At 39.9% G+C, this 18,102-nt stretch overlaps 1 long non-coding RNA gene across 2 annotated transcripts; it reads right to left on the reverse strand.

Moving 5' to 3' along the window:
* Positions 1 to 15,114: 15,114 nt before the first annotated feature.
* On the reverse strand, positions 15,115 to 17,889 carry LOC123409812. Of its 2 annotated transcripts, none has more exons than XR_006612906.1 (2): positions 17,589 to 17,889; positions 15,115 to 15,353 (listed from the first exon to the last, which is right to left on the reverse strand). It is a non-coding gene; the product is annotated as an uncharacterized LOC123409812 (long non-coding RNA). The 2 variants fall into 2 exon arrangements; XR_006612904.1 differs by lacking the exon at positions 17,589 to 17,889 and adding an exon at positions 15,771 to 17,384.
* Positions 17,890 to 18,102: the final 213 nt, after the last annotated feature.

Below are 18,102 nucleotides of genomic sequence, written 5' to 3' on the forward strand. Positions count from 1 at the left end.
TTTTAGATTACAAAAACCTATATCTACCATTAAAATTGCACTTGTATCACCATCTCTTCGTCGAACTAGTGCATCTATACAATTTACCATTGTAGTGGGTGTGTTGGGGACACAAGAGATTTCTTTTATTTGATTGCAGGGTTACTTGAGAGAGACCATCTTCATCCTACAACTCTCACGGATTGATAAACCTTAGGTCATCCACTTGGGGGAAATTTTCTATTGTCCTACAAAACTCTGTGTTTGGAGGCCCAACACGAGTCGACAAGAATAAAGTTGTGTAGTAGACATCAAGCTATTTTCTGGCGCCATTGCTGGGGAGGTGAGTGCTTGAAGGTATATCTATAGATCTTGCAATCAAATCTTTTAGTTTCTTGTTTTTCACTAGTTTGATTCTATAATAGAAAACTACAAAAAAAATGGAATTGAGGTTGTCTCATATGCTTCATCTTTTTAATGTCTTTCGTGAAAATGATGGAAAGAAAAATTGTGCTCAAGTGTTAAAATAAAAAGTTATTAAAATGTTTGGCACTAAATCTTTGAGTGATGAGCATGATTGCAATGTTGTTAGTATGAATTCTCTGAATATTCATGATGCTAATGATATGCAAAGCCACAAGCTTGGGGATGCTATGTTTAATGAATATGATATATTTAATCCCCCAAGTTTCGACGAGAAAAACTATTATGATGATGGCATGCCCCTATCTATGATGATTATTGTGATGACATGTATTCTATAAAATATAATAATAAACATGAAAATTGTCATCATGATTGTAATTTCCAATTGGATTATGCCACTCAAACATCACATGATAGTTATTTTGTTGAGTTTGCTCCCACTACCATGAATAACTTTGCTTATGTGGAGAGTAATAAATTTTCTATGGTTGTAGATCATGAAAAGAATGATGTATGTGATAGTTATATTGTTGAATTCCTTCATGATGCTACTTAAAACTATTATTAGGGAGGAACATATGCTTGTATGAATTGCAATAATATCAAGTTTCCTCCCTATGTGCTTAAAATTTTGAAGATATGCTTGTTTTGCCCTCCTATGCTAGTTGATTCTTGCTCCCATGATTTTTTTGCTCACAAAATCCCTATGCATAGGAAGTGGGTTAGACTTAAATGTTCTTGTCAGGTGATTCATGATGCTCTCTTGCATTTTCAACTTTTATTCCTATGCGAGCATCATTGAAATCATCATGCCTAGCTAAAACGCATTAAAGAAAAGCGCTTGTTGGGAGACAACCCAACACTTTTACTTTCTTTTTTGTTGTGTTCACATGATTAATCTACTGTATTAATCACGTTTTGTGCCTTCTATTTCAATAAAGTGCCAAGTAAGACCTTTGGGATAGTGTGGAAACTCGTTAGTTTGAATCTGTGCAAAAACAGAAACTTTGGCCTCCAGTATATGAATTATGTGATTTTACTGGAAAGTAATAATTTTTTTAATTTTATACACAGTTTTTATATGCAAATTCTATGTGTTTTCCTAATTTTTCAGAATTTTTGGAGTTAGCTAAGTACGGTTTTCAGTGAGATCTTCACGGAATGTTTGGTTTTTGGCAGATTCTGTTTTGCATGCATAGTTTGCTTGTTTTAGTGTTTCTATAGCTTATATCGAGTGATATAAATTATGTGAATGATAGAATACAGTAGGTATCATGTGGTAACAAATATGAATCTTGTCTTGACAGTACCTAAGTGAATGATCTATCTTTATTATACTAACCCATCTCACGAAGTTCCGTTAAGTTTTGTGTGATTGAAGTTTTCAAGTTTTGGGTGAGACACCGATATGAGGAGAATAAGGAGTGATAAGAACCTAAGATTATGGATTCCCAAGGAACCCCCAAGGTAATATTCAAGGAAGACTGAAGCGTGTAATCTTGGTGATGCCCCAGAAGGCATCACCTCTTTCATCTTCAACACTATCGGTATATCTTACTTGGAGCTATATTTTTATTCATCACATAATATGTGTTTTTCTGGGAGCATAATTATATTTTGTTTCTATCTGTTATGTGTTATTTATAATCTTGTTTTCCAATACAAGAATTTCCTTTAGGATGCTTGAATGGCATGTGTGATTTGTGTTGTATAAAAACAGAAACTGTTGCTGTAGTATTTGAATTATGTAATTTTACTAGAACGTGGAAAGTTTCTTAAATTTTTACACAGCTGGTTCATAAAAATTATTTATCATGTCCTAATTTTTTTAAAAATTTGGAGATACATAAGTACATTGTTTTAGTAAATTCCTATAGACTTTCCTGTTTAGACAGATTGCTGTCATAGTTTCGTTATCTACTTCTTCTATAGTTTCCATGACTTATATTGGTAGATATAAAATGTGGAAATGATAGTATACACAAGATAATGTTTGATATTTATTATGCAACTTGTTTTGGCAGTACATGAAGTGTTGATTTGTTCTTATGTGTACTAACCTATCTCACGAGTTCTTTTCAAGTTTTGTGTGGATGAAGTTTTTAAGACATAGGTGAAACCGGGACATGAGAGGATTGAACGAGATACAAAAGCTCAAGCTTGGGGGTGCCTAAGGCACCCCAAGACAATATTACAAGAATTCTCAATCATCTAAGCTTGGGGATGCTACGCATCCCACCCCTCTTCGTCAACTATCGGTTAGCCTATGTTGAGCCTAATTTTTTATTCGTTCAAATGATATATGCTACTCTTGGAGTGCTATTTTTCTTTGTTTGCGGTTTGAATAAAATATCGAGATCTAAAAATCTTTACTGAGAGAGAGTCCTCATATAGCTAATTAATTGATTGACTACTCATTGATCTTCACTTATATCTTTTGAGAGTAGTTTGACGTTTACTCTTGTGCTTCACTTATATCCTAAGAGTAAAACGTTGAATAAATTGAATATCATAAATGTGAAATTATATATATGCTTCATATGGTTATCCCATGGGGAGTAGTGACTTTACATACTAGGAGTATAAGCGGTAAAATTTATTGGAAGTTAGCAAACATAGCATTGGTCATTTAAACGATTCATGAAAGAACATTGAAGGAACATAGGTTTCACATATAGATATACTATCTTGGACATATTCTATGATCGTGAGCCTCATTAATTATTTTCAAAGTTGATCAAGTAGTTGACGTTGGACAAGGAAGACAACTTAATGGTTATGTTTGTTTATATTCACATAGCAGTTATATTGCCATGGATCCTCTAACATGTGGTGCTTGTTTAGAACCTTTTGCTAGCCAAAACTTCGTACTAAGTAGAGATACTACTTGTGCATCCAAATCCTTGAACCTGGTTTCTTGCCATGAGAGTCCACCATATCTACCTATGGATTGAATAAGATCCTTCAAGTAAGTTGTCATCGGTGCGAAAAGCAATAAAAATTGCTCCTAAATATGTATGATCTTTTATTGGAAGAGAAAATAAGCTTTGTACAAACTTGAGATGGTGAAGAAATAAAAGCGACGGACTGCATAATAAAGGTTGTCATCACAAGGGGCAATATAAAGTGATGTTCCTTTTCATTAATAGATTGCACATCCAATAATAAAAAGCGCATGACAACCTCTGCTTCCCTCTGCGAAGGGCCTAGCTTTTACTTTTCATGTCAAGTAAACTTCTTATTCCAATCTATTAATTCCTTAGTTGGCAAGCATCATGTGGTGGGGAAAGATACAGACACATATATCCAATTGATTATAGGTGATCATGATTCATTATTTTTTGATATTATCTCTGAGATAAATAAGTTGGGAGGAGAAACTTTAAGCCCCTATCTTCCTTGTGCTTGACTGAAACTGTTTGTTCTAAAAATATACTTTGAGTGTGAGCAATCATGGAGGACTAAATGATAGTTGAGTATGTGGAATTTGCTGAACCAAAGCTCTTACATAGACCCTTCATGAAAAGAAGATGAATTTTAATTGTTTGATGACTGAAAACATAGTTTCCTATTTTTCAAGAAAGTTTATGGTCTATACTTTAACATGTGAATAACTTGCTACTCAATCTTGAGAAGCTTTATGAGAAATACTTGCTGGTTATGATGCTGGAAAAATGGCTAAAATTATCCTTGATCAATATTATACATTACGCTAGCATTCACACTTCATAAATTATTTCTTTTATCATTTACCTACTCGAGGACGAGTAGGAATTAAGCTTGGGGATGGTGATACATCTCCAACGTATCGTTGATTTATGAAGTATTCATACCATATTTGCCTATGTTTATAATAACTTTATATGCTATTGATACACTTTATATGATTTATTTAGAACTAATCCGGACTAACGATGTTTTCAGCAGAATTACTGTGGTGTTGTTTTTTGTGCAGAAAATGGAAGTTCTTGGAATTGCCCGAAACTTTTTTATGATTTTTTATGGAATATAAGAGCAACGTTGGAGCAAAGAACCACCACAGGAGGGCTGCCAGAGAGGCACAAGCCAACAAGGCGCGGCCTAGGCCTTGGCCATGCTCTGATGGCTTGTGGGGCCCACGTGGCTCCGTTGCACGTGATTCCAACGTTGAACAATCCTCTAAATCCCCGAAACCCCAGAAATAAAGAGAGAACTTCTGCTCCGTCGCTGCAACTCTCAGTATCGTCGAAAAACCAATCTGGAGCGATTCCAGTAACTTGCCGGAGAGGGAAAACCATCACTGGTGGCCATCTTCATCATCCCGGCGGAGGCCATGACGACGAGGGAGTAGTTCACCCTCGAGGCTGAGGGTATATACGAGTAGCTATGTGTTCAATCTCTCTCTCTCTCTCTCTCGTGTTCTTGAGATGGCACGATCTCAAGAACACAGGCTTTGTCAATATAGTTGGATCATATGATGCATTTCCCTTACCATCTAGTTGTGATGAATTGAGTCTTTTCCTTTAAGATCTCGTCATGTTGGATTGAGCATATTGGTATGACATCACTTGATGTAAGTCTTGTGTCGGATACCTGTAGTGACATTGGGGTATTCTATTGATTCACTTGATATATGTTGAGGCATCGACTTGCGGGTTCCGGTGACCTTGGGGATCTATGCATAGGGGTTGATTTTACGTTTTCATACCATGTTCTTCGATGGAAATCTTGGGGTGTGCTACGGCAACAAAAGTCCTTCCCCGGCAACATGATGCATGCCTCGCTACCCCTTCTGTCACTGGGTGAGGTCATCGCACGGTATGAACCCAAAACAAAGCACTTCTCCCGTTGCAAGAATCATAGATCTAGTTGGCCAAACAAAACCCACAACTCGAAGAGAATTACAAGGATATGAAATCATGCATAAGAGAGATCAGAAGAAACTCAAATAAGATTCATAGATAATCTGATCATTAATCCACAATTCATCGGATCTCGACAAACACACCGCAAAAGAAGATTACATCGGATAGATCTCGATGAAGATCATGGAGAACTTTGTATTGAAGATCCAATAGAGAGAAGAAGCCATCTAGTTACTAGCTATGGACCCGTAGCTCTATGGTGAACTACTCATGCATCATCGGAGAGGTCATGGTGTTGATGAAGAAGCCCTCCGTTCCCCCTCCGGCAGGGCACCAGAACGTGCCCCAGATGGGATCTTGCGAAGACAGAAGCTTGCGGCGACGGAAAAGTACTTTCGATGATCTCCATGTTTTTTTGTGGTATTTTTGGGGATATATAGGCGCAAAAACTAAGGCAGAGGAGGTCCAGGGGGCCCACAAGCCTGGTGGTCGCGGCCTCTCCCCTGGCCGTGGTGAGGGGGCTTGTGGTGTCCTCGGGGACAGCTACTGCAACAAAAGACCTTCCAACGGCGCCAGAAATAGTCGTGTTGACGGGAGACTGTCTTTATTCTCCTCAGCAACGGCACCAGGAATCCTTCTGCTACGGCTACGCCTTTAGGGACTTTCTAGGCAAATATGCAAAGGATTTCCCCGCGGCCTTGAAGCCTTGAGTTGGTGTTCCCTCGAAGCGGAAAGGGTGATGTAGCGCAGCGGTGGTAAGTATCTCCCTCATTTTGAGAACCAAGGTGTCGATCCAGTGAAGGAGTATCACAAGTGCTTGCACAAACAGAAAAATCTTGCTCCCAACGCTATGAAGGGGTTGTCAATCCCTTAAAGATTGTTTGCCAAGTGAGAACTGAAAGCAGCAAAGTAACAAAGCAAAGTAAAAGCAAAAGTGGAAACGATAGGTGTGAATAGACCCGGGGGCCGTAGTGTTTACTAGTGGCTTCTCTCATGAAAGCAAGTAGACGGTGGGTGAATAAATTACTATCGAGCAATTGATAGAAGCGCGCAAAGTCGTGACGTCATGTATGGCAATGATTATATCTATAGGCATCACGTCCAAAACAAGTAGACCGATACTTTCTGCATCTACTACTATTACTCCACACGTCGACCGCTATCCAGCATGCATCTAGTGTATTAAGTCGAAAAGAACAGAGTAACGCCTTAAGCAAGATGACATGATGTAGATGGACAATCTCATATCTACGACAAAGCCCACCTTGTTACCCTTGATGGCAACTACATGATGTGTGCCTTGTTGCCCCTACTGTCACTAGGAAAGGTCACCACATAGTAAGAACGCAAAACCAAGCACTTCTCCCATTGCAAGAATCATAGATTTAGTTGGCCAAACAAAACCCAAGACTCGGAGAGACTTACAAGGATATCAAATCATGCATATAATAAATTAGCAAAGACTCAAATATATATCATAGATAATCTGATCACAAATATACAATTCATCGGATCTCGACAAACACACCGCCGAAGAGGATTACATCGGATAGATCTCCATGAAGATCATGGAGAACTTTGTATTGAAGATCCAAGAGAGAGAAGAAGCCATCTAGCTACTAACTACGGACCCGTAGGTCTGAAGAGAACTACTCATGAGTCATTGGAGGGGCGATGATGTTGATGTAGAAGCCCTCCAACTCCAAAGTCCCCTCCGGCAGGGCACCGGGAAGGGTCTCCAGATGAGATCTCGCGGAAACGGAAGCTTGCGGTGGCGGAAAAGTATTTTCATGGATCCCTTGATTTTTTTTCTGTATTTTAGGGAATATATAGGCGAAGGATCTAGGTCAGGGGGCGCTAGGGAGGCCACAAGCCTGCTGGCCACCGCCCCCCCTGTTGGCGGATAGGGGGCTTGTGGGCCCCGTGTAGCCCTCCTGGCTTGGCCCTCAAGCCCACTGATCTTCTTCCGTTCGGGAAAAAATTAATTCGGGGATTTTATTCTGTTTGGACTTCGTTCCAAAATCAGATCTGAAAAGAGCCAAAAACACAGAAAAAACAGGAACTGACACTTGGCACTGAATTAATAAGTTAGTCCCAAAAAAGATATAAAAGGTATATAAAACATCCAAGGATGACAAGATAACAGCATGAAACCATCAAAAATTATAGATACGTTTGAGACGTATCAAGGACCCCCTGCCTTGGCTCTCAAGCCTCCTGATCTTCTTCCGTTACGGAAAAAATATTTTCGAGGATTTTATTCCGTTTGGACTCCGTTTCAAATTCTCCTCTGAAAGGGGTCAAAAACATGGAAAAAAGAGGAACTGGCACTTGGCACTGAGTTAATAAGTTAGTCCCAACAAATATATAAAAGGCATGCAAAACATCCAAAGTTTGACAAGATAATAGCATGAAACCATCAAAAATTATAGATACGTTTGAGACGTATCAAGCATCCCCAAGCTTAACTCCTGCTCATCCTCGAGTAGGGAAGTGATAAAGAATGAATTTTTGATGTGGAATGCTACCTAGCATAGTTGTCCTTTGCAACTTCTTTCACGTGACATGAATGTTCAGATCCGTAAGATTCAAAACAATAGTTTGCTATTCACATGAAAACAATAATACTTCAAGCAAACTAGCAAAGTAATCATGTACTTTCAAAATAACAAGGCCAAGGAAAGTTATCCCTACAAAATCATATAGTCTCGCTATGCTCCATCATCCTCACACAACTAATGTAAATCATGCACAACCCCGGTATTGGACAAGTAAATGTTTTTGCACTCTTACTTTCTCAAACTTTTTATGACTATCACGCAATACATGAGCACGAGCCATGGATATAACACTATAGGTGGAATAGAGTGTGGTGGTGGTTGTGAAACAAAAAGGAGGAGATTGTCACATTGACTCGGCGTATCAAAGGGATATGGAGATGCACATTAATAGATATCAATGTGAATGAGTAGGGATTGCCATAAAAGAGATGCACTAGAGCTATAAGTATGTGAAAGCTCAAAAGGAAAACTAGTGGGTGTTCATCCAACTTGCTTGCTCACGAAGACCTAGGGAAATTTTGAGGAAGCCCATCATTGGAATATACAAGCCAAGTTATATAATGAATATTCCCACTAGCATATGGTAGTGACAAAGCCAGAAGCTCTCAATCATGAAGAACATGGTGCTATTATGAAGCACAAGTGTGGAAAAAGATAGCAGCATTGTCCCTTCGCTCTTTTTCTCTCTTTTTTTTATTTGGGCACTTGGGCCTCTTTTTTATTTTTTTTATTTGGGCTCTTTGGCCTCTTTTTTTCCTCACATGGGACAATGCTCTAATAATGATGATCATCACACTTTTATTTACTCACAGCTCAAAGCTTAGAACGATGATGACTCTATAGGAAATGCCTCCGACAGTGTACCGGGATGTGCAACGATTTAGCATGGCGTATGACGTTGAAAACATATCTCTAGCTATCTTATGATCATGCAATGGCAATATGAGAGTGACGACACAGGTCATGAGATGGAACGGTGGGAGTTGCATGGCAATATATCTCAGAATGGCTATGAAAATGTCATAGTAGGTAGGTACGGTGGCTGTTTTGAGGAAGGCATATGGTGGGTTTGTGCACCGGCGAGAGTTGCAAGACACTAGAGAGGCTAGCAATGGTGGAAGGTGAAAGTGCATCTATACCATGGGCTCACATTAGTCAAGAGGAACTCACATACTTGTTGCGACAGTTTTTATTAGTAATCGAAACAAAGTGCTAAACGCATACTCCTAGGGGAAGGGTTGGTAGGTGTTAACCATCGCGCGATCCCGACCTCGACACAAAGGATGACAATCAATAGATCAATTATGATCCGACTTCCTAACATAGCGGTTCACCATACGTGCATGCTACGGGAATCACTAACTTCAACACAAGTATCTCTAGATTCACAACACCCTACTAACATAGCTCTCAATATTACCGAATCCACGTCTCAAAACTAATTGAGAGGAATCAAGACTTCTCTTTCTACTCAATGCACATGAAGATGGAGGTTTTTGTATCCTCTTTGAGTACCTATCATTTTTTGGGACTACTTTCATAGCATAAGCCAACTACCAAGTCACGCACCGCCGTGCTCTAAAAGATATAAGTGAAGCACATAGAGCAAAAGTATCTAGCTCAAAAGATATAAGTGAAGCACTATGAGCATTCTAGCAAAATCACGATGAGTGTATGTCTCTCTCTCTCAAAAAGGTGTGCAGCAAGGATGATTGTGACACAACAAAAAGAAAAGACTACAAGACACTCCAAGCAAAACACATATCATGTGGTGAATAAAAATATAGCTCCAAGTAATGTTACCGATGGATTGAAGACGAAAGAGGGGATGCCTTCCCGGGGCATCCCCAAGCTTAGGCTTTTTGGTGTCCTTGAATATGGCTTGGAATGCCTTGGGCATCCCCAAGCTTGACCTCTTTCCACTCCTTATCTCTTTGTCCATGAGAACATCACCCAAAACTTGAAAACTTCACAACACAAAACTTAAACAGAAACTCGTGATAACATTAGCACAAGAAAACAAACTACCACTTCTTTTGGTACTGTAGCAAACTTGAATTCCTTCTATATTGGTATGGGGCTACTGTATTATCACTTTTCCATGGCTAGTACCCCCCGATACAAACCATAGTTTCATCAAAACAAGCGACCAACTCAACAAAAAACAGAATCTGTCAAAAACAGACTAGTCTGTAGCAATTTGTATACGTCGTATACTTCTGGTACCTCAAAAAATCTGAAACATTACGACTGCCTGGGAAAAAGGCATATCAACGAGCAGCAAAAAGAATCAACTCAAAAGCTCTTTCTTAATAAAAATGAAAAATCATCTCGTGAGCGAAAAGTTTCTGTCTTTTTCCAGCAGGATCAAACAACCATCACCAATACTAGTTATAAAGGTTTTGCTTGGCTCAAATAGAAAAAGAAACACAAAAAACACAATTACAACAGAATCATGATGGTGTGGACACAACAAAACAGAAAGAAAAAGATAAATTCATTGGGTTGCCTCCCAACAAGCGCTATTGTTTAACGCCCTTAGCTAGGCATAGAAGCGATAGAATCACGTATCGTCGTCTTTGGTGCTCAAACAATAAGTGGCCCTCATCATGGATTCATAAGGCAATCTTATTTTCTTTCTAGGAAAGTGTTCCATGCCCTTCCTTAAAGGAAATAGAAATCTAATATTCCCTTCCTTCATATCGATGATAGCACCGATAGTCCTTAGGAAAGGTCTACCAAGAATAATAGGGCATGTAGGGTTGCAATCAATGTCAAGCACAATGAAATCCACGGGTACATAGTTCCTATTTGCAACAATAAGAACATCATTGATCTTTCCCATGGGTTTCTTGACAGTAGAATCTGCAAGATGCAAATTAAGAGAACACTCTTCAATCTCATTAAATCCCAGAACATCACATAAAGACTTTGGAATCGCGGAAACACAAGCACCCAAATCACACAAAGCATTGCATTCATAGTTTTTGATTTTGATTTTGATGGTAGGTTCCCACTCATCATGAAGCCTTCTAGGGATAGAGACTTCCAATTCAAGTTTCTCTTCAAGAGACTTTATCATAGCTTCGACGATATGATCGGTAAAGGTCTTGTTTTGGCTATAAGCGTGTGGAGAGTTTAACATCGATTGCATCAAGGAAATGCATTCAATCAACGAGCAACTATCATAATTGAATTCCTTGAAATCCATGGTAGTAATTTCACTACTACTCAAAGTTTTAATTTCTACTCCACTTTCAATGCTTTTAGCATCAAGATAGATGGACTCCGAACCATTGGGGCACTTTTCAACCAAAGTGGATTCATATCCAGCCCCATAATCATTAGGTTTGACACAAGAAAACAAGGATTCAATGGGAGTCACACCAAGCACTTTAAGATCTTCGTGATTCTTATCACGAGAACACGCCTTTTTAAGCTATTCATGTCTAGCATGAATTTGGGCGGTTCTTTCTTTGCTCTCAATCATGGAAACACGCATAGCTTTCAAAGTTTCATCCATGTTGATCTTAGGAGGAGCACATCTAACTTTCAAAGCATCAACATCACTAGACATTCTATCAACGCTCTTAGCCAAATCGTCAATCTTGAGTAGCTTCTCCTCTATGGACGCATTAAAAATCATTTGAGAGTTGATAAATTCTTTGATATTACTCTCTAGATCAGAGGGTAATCTATTGTAATTTCCATGCGTATTGTTGCAGGAGTTGCCAAAGTTATTAGAGGAGTTACTAGGAAAAGGCCTAGGAACATGGTTTCCTCTAAAAGCATTGTTGTTGTCAAAATTATTCCTACCAACAAAATTAACGTCCAAGATAGCGTTGCTAGTCTCAATCAAGGAAGACAAGGGCATATCAATAGTATCTAAAGGAGCACTTCTACTAGCAACCAAATTCATTAACTCGTCCATCTTAGCACTCAATGAGTTAATTTCTTCTATAGCGTGTACCTTCTTACTAGTAGGTGACCTTTCAGTGTGCCACTGAGACTAATTCTTCATGATATTGTCTAGGAGCTTTGTGGCTTCCCCTAACGTGATTTCCATGAACGTTCCACCTGAGGCGGAGTCCAAGATATTTCTAGAAGCGAAATTCAAGCCAGCGTAAAAGATTTGAATAATCATCCAAAGACTCAAGCCATGAGCGGGACAATTTCTAATCATCAATTTCATTCTCTCGCAGGATTGTGCAACATGTTCATGATCAAGTTGCTTGAAATTCATGATATCATTACGGAGAGAGATGATCTTAGCCGGCGGAAAATACTTAGATATATAAGCATCTTTGCACTTATCCCAAGAATCAATACTATTTTTGGGCAAACAAGAAAACCAAGTTTTTGCGCGATCTTGCAACGAGAAAGGAAAAAGCTTCAATTTAATCACGTCATTATCCAATTCTCTCTTCTTTTGCATATCGCAAAGCTCAATGAAGGCATTTAGATGGGATGCGGCATCTTCACTAGGAAGGCCGGAGAATTTCTCTTTCATAACAAGATTCAGCAAAGCGGCATTGATTTCGTATGACTCCGCACTAGTGGCGGGAGCAATCGGAGTACTAATAAAATCATTATTATTAGTATTCGATAAGTCACAAATTTGGTGTTTTCATTCATGGTGACTTCGGCAAGCAAGCAAGCACACAAGCGAACAAAGAGCAGGCGAGAAAAAGGGCGAACAAAAAGGCGAACGAAAAAGGCAAACGAAAAAGGCAAATTGTGAAGTGGGGGAGAGGAAAACGAGAGGCAAGTGGCAAACAAAGTAAATGCAAGAGATGAGTTTGCGACACTTACTTTGATGATTTCTTTACTTGATCCTCCCCGGCAACGGCGCCAGAAATTCTTCTGCAACGGCAACAAAAGTCCTTCCCCGGCAACGCGAGGAATTCTTCTTGCTACTTCTCTTGCTTGCGTCGGTTTTTCCCTTGAAGAGGAAAGGGTGATGCAGCACAGGAGCAGTAAGTATTTCCCTTAGTTTGAGAACCAAGGTATCAGTCCAGAGTACCTGCACAAACACAAAAGAGCTTGCACCCAACGCCATAAAGGGATTGTCGATCCCTTCAAGATTGATTGCAAAGTGAGATCCGAAGGCGGAAAATGCAACAAAGTAAAAAGTGTAAGGCTGAAAATATGGTGTGGAGTAGACCCGGGGGCCATAGTATTCACTAGAGGCTTCTCTCAAAATAGCAAATATCACGGTGGGTGAACAAATTACTATCGGGGAATTGGTAGAACCGCGCAAAGTCATGACGATATCTAAGGCAATGATCATACATATAGGCATCACGTCCGAGACAAGTAGACCGATACTTTCTGGATCTACTACTATTACTCCACACATCGACCGCTATCCAGCATGTATCTAGTGTATTGAGTTCATGAAGAACAGAGTAACGCCTTAAGCAAGATGACGTGATGTAGAGGGATAATCTCAAACCAATGATGAAAACCTTATCTTTTTACCCTTGATGGCAACAACACGATGCGTTCCTCGCTACCCCTTCTGTTACTAGGTGAGGTCACCTCACGGTATGAACCCAAAACCAAGCACTTCTCCCATTGCAAGAATCATAGATCTAGTTGGCCAAACAAAACCCATAACTCGAAGAGAATTACAAGGATATGAAATCACGCATAAGAGAGATCAGAAGAAACTCAAATAAGATTCATAGATAATCTTATATCATTAATCCACAATTCATCGGATCTCGACAAACACGCCGCAAAAGAAGATTACATCAGATAGATCTCCATGAAGATCATGGAGAACTTTGTATTGAAGATCCAAGAGAGAGAAGAAGCCATCTAGTTACTAGCTATGGACCCGTAGGTCTATGGTGAACTACTCACGCATCATCGGAGAGGTCATGGTGTTGATGAAGAGGCCCTCCGTGTCCGAATCCCCCCTCCGGCAGGGCACCAGAACGTGCTCCAAATGGGATCTTGCGAAGACAGAAGCTTGCGGCGGCGGAAAAGTACTTTCGATGATCTCCGTGTGGAATTTTTGGGGATATATAGGCGCAAAACCTAGGGCAGAGGAGGTCCAGGGGGGCACAAGCCTGGTGGCCACGGCCTCTACCCCTGGCCGCGGTGAGGGGGCTTATGGGGCCCCTGGGGACCCCCTGCCTTGGCTCTCAAGCCTCCAGATCTTCTTCCGTTACGGAAAAAATCTTTTCAGGGATTTTATTCCGTTTGGACTCTGTTTCAAATTCTCTTCTGAAAGGGGTCAAAACATGGAAAAAACAGGAACTGCCACTTGGCACTGAATTAATAAGTTAGTCCCAAAAAATATATAAAAGGCATGCAAAACATCCAAAGTTTGACAAGATAATAGCATGAAACCATAAAAAATTATAGATACGTTGGAGACGTATCAGGGTGCTCCTTGCACGTTCATTGTGTTGGATTGAATATGATAGCTCTGAAATTGTTTGATGCATGTCGCATAATTTACCCACGGATACTTGAGGTGACATTGGAGTATCTAGATGACATTAGGGTCGATTCATATGTATCATTGGTGTTATCTTAGTACGAACTCTTCAATAGATTGATCGGAAAGAATAACTTTGAGGTGGTGCTACTACCTACACCAATTTCATCTTATTGTTCTCCACTAGATAGGAACTTTGGAGTGATTCTTTGTTGCACGTTGAGGGATCAAACTATCACTACACCACGATATTGCATTTCCAACAACCAGGTTGGTTGGAAATACAACTTTCAATGACAAACAGTTGGTCGGGAAAGATTATTGCCAACTGAAAGTGTCTGTTGGGAAAAGTCCAGACGGGAAAGCCCTTTCCCAACCGACATATCTTTCCCGGCCGACTGTTTGATGGCTATGGAGTATCTTTCCCGACCAACAGTATGTTGGGCCTGTCATGGGTTTTTCCCGACCAACAATCCGTTGGGGGTGCCATGGGCCTTTCCCGACCAACAATCTGTTGGGTAACCATCGATCTTTCCCGACCAACATTCAGTTGGGATTTGCGTTAGCCTTTCCCGACCGACATTCAGACAACATTTGTATTGCCGACCAACAATGTGACGTTGTTTTCTTTCGCGATCTTTCCTGACCAACATTCAGTTGGGCTTTGCGTTAGCCTTTCCCGACCGACATTCAGACAACATTTGTATTGCCGACCAACAATGTGATGTTGTTTTCTTTCGCCGACCACATTTGTAATTAGCCAACCACAGTTGTAGTCAACCAATGGTACTGATTGTTACATATATATAGTTCATATGTTCTAATAATAATCATGAAGACGTCCTCCATCAGGTGCACCAAACATTTTCTGTTCCATTAATTAATTGTCACATACACACGCTTCAGTCTGTTCCAAGCATAACTACCAGGACACCATACATCAGGTTCACAAAAAGGACAGCTAAAAGATGCTAGTATGAGACATGAGTTGTACAAAATAAAGGCTAAATATCCAGGTGACACGGATCGCTGGCTTCATGGTTCCTTGTGAGTGTTGTCCTTTTGTTTGAGTGTTGTCCTTTTCTTTGCTTCCTACAAAAGTTAAACAAGTCTCAATTATAATAATACAATATCATAAACTGCATTTTGTTTGCTTGTTTTTATTTTGTAAACATTTCATATGTGAGTAGTCCATACATATATGATAGTAGGATATAGTACGTAGAAGCAAAAATCTGTATTTGTTATAGTACTACATGCATATATAAAAGTTTCATGTTACACACAGGGCTCAAGATTCATAAGAATTGCCAAGGAATACAAATAAAAGGTATCCAGTAATTAGAAGCAAAAAGTTTAAGAGATCACACATGCATATTTAAAACTAATTAAATTAGGAGCAACAAGTTTAAGAGGTTAACTGGCTCAGGTGGGTTTTAGCAAGGCACAATAGAAGAATCTAGCTATGTTATGTGAATAAACAAAAATAGAAGAACATTAAGAATTTACCATCACTCTGAATACTATGCACCAAATAGTTCTTATTGAGATGCAATTACATCAATCATTCATGCCATCGCTTCAGCCTGCACTACCGTAGTTGTCAAGATAGAGAACAATGCAGAAGAATAATTAGAATGCTTCATATTGCATATAGTTTATGACCAGCAGGCAACTACTTCTGTGAGGTCAGGTCTTCAACAACTAAGCTAATTTGATCATTTTATCGGAAAAACTTGTGGTTGAAGTTCTCCCAGTTCCCAATAATCTCCATTCAAATAGGTAAATAAATCTTAGAAAGCATTACCTTAAGTAAAGTTTCTGCCAACCTTCAGCCACTTGCATCTTTGACCAAATATCAATTGACAATTACAGACGAGAGACCAATTCTTACAGTTAGAAGCTTGCTTCTGTACTAGATATGCATCATAGGCCATCCCAGAGATCCAACAAAATCCAAATTATTTAGCATGTATTCAGGAATGAATGTATCTAGATGTATTTTAGTTCTAGATACATCCATTTTTATACATTTGTGCGACAAGTAATTCCGGACGAAGGGAGTAGGTGGGAACCCTCACATGAATATACATTTGTTATTTTACATACGTTGTGCGATGGTAGCTGTCAAAATAAATATACATTGCCCCAAGGTATGTTCTACTCCCTCTGTCCCAAAATAATTGTCTTAACTTTATACTAGCTCTAGCACAAAATTATAGTAAGCTTAAGACACTTATTTTGGAACGGAGTGAGTATTTAAAAAAAACTGGTATGTTCTATAATTAAAACAAATCCAACCAGAAGAAGGTATGTGTCTCCACTAAAGAAATAGGATGGTCACATCTATCGCTCAGTCCAAATATGCTATTGTATCACTTTAGGCTACAGATCGCTCCATGCATGCAAGATGCAATCATTTGTTCCATAGTTAAGAGTACTGATCAGGACCCTCAAACAAAAACAAAAGATGCATCGGCATAACTGACAAAGTGAGGCGGCAGGCGATGCTTACAATTTGTACTGTCGCATTGTTATATCAGAAATTATTAATCCTAAAACAATTGTGGGGTAACAATCAACCAACACCACATATCTATAGCTTATAACTCCATCTCTTACCCATCCAACTGCAATAGCGCCCGCACTTCACGAGATTTAACTTTTATCATAACTCTAAACAACATGGATGAAAAACTTTTTAAAATACGAATTCAATGATATAATTTTTGCTTCCACCGCAGTTGCCCACGTTGGTTAAATTTACGATCAAACTTAAATCTCGAAAAGCACGGGCGCATTACATTATAAAATGCAGGGAGTAATTATTAGCAGGAGAAAGTGTCACTTAAGCATATTAACCCAACACTGAACTAACATTATTAGATGCGACTATAATGCTATACAGTGCCAACTAGATATATCAATCAGTCATCTGGTGAAAAATTGCATTTACCTAGCAGATCACTTCATCTAAAAAAAGCCTACCCAGGGGTGCGTATCATGTGATTTTACACGCGAGTTAACCGAGAGATCATAACTAACGTGAGTAAAGACACGGAATTTACACAGCTACCCAATGCAGGACACCAACCAAGAAATTAAACAGAGATCTCGCCTTTCTCCTCAATTCCCCCAACCAGATCTGAGCTCCACCCACACCAAAATCCACCTCCCGTCACGTGACAGAACCACAAAGTGCAGGATAACACATAATTTCGACCAAATTACAATGCGATCCAGCCCAATCGAGCCAATCACACAACTATACACAGGAGTAAGATCTCCTGACATCATAAGCGAGACGGCGAGAGAGCGAGCACTCACGAAGCAGTCGTCGTCGATGGTGTAGATGTACTTCTTCTTGGAGACCATGTATCCGAAGCAGCGGCAGACCGAGTCCTTGAAGGAGATGCGGGAGGCCTTGGGGCTGAGGATGCGGTTGACGTCGTTGCGGTTGTAGAGCTCGTAGTCGAAGCCGGCGGGAGCGGCAGGATGGTGCGGGGGACGAGGGCATGACGGAGAGGCCGGCGGTCAGAGCCCATGGCGGCTGGCACAGGGAATGAGGAGGGGAAACTAGGGATTTGGCTCGCGCGCGTGTGGTGACTTATCTGCAGACAGGGGAAATTTTCGCGGGCTTCGGCCAAATGTTGGCGCCCATTTTATTTCCTATGCGCGCGCACGCAAGTTGCAACAGACCGTTGGTCAGCATTATTTACCGACTGACGAACCGATGGACACAAGAGGTTTCCCGACCGACCGTTTGACAGGAATTTTTTTTATTGTCGACCGACTGTTTGTTACTGTTCACATGATTTCCCGACCGACTGTTTGTCACAAG

This window comes from Hordeum vulgare, chromosome 1H, assembly GCF_904849725.1.
Source record: "Hordeum vulgare subsp. vulgare chromosome 1H, MorexV3_pseudomolecules_assembly, whole genome shotgun sequence".
NCBI classification, from domain to species: Eukaryota; Viridiplantae; Streptophyta; class Magnoliopsida; order Poales; family Poaceae; genus Hordeum; species Hordeum vulgare.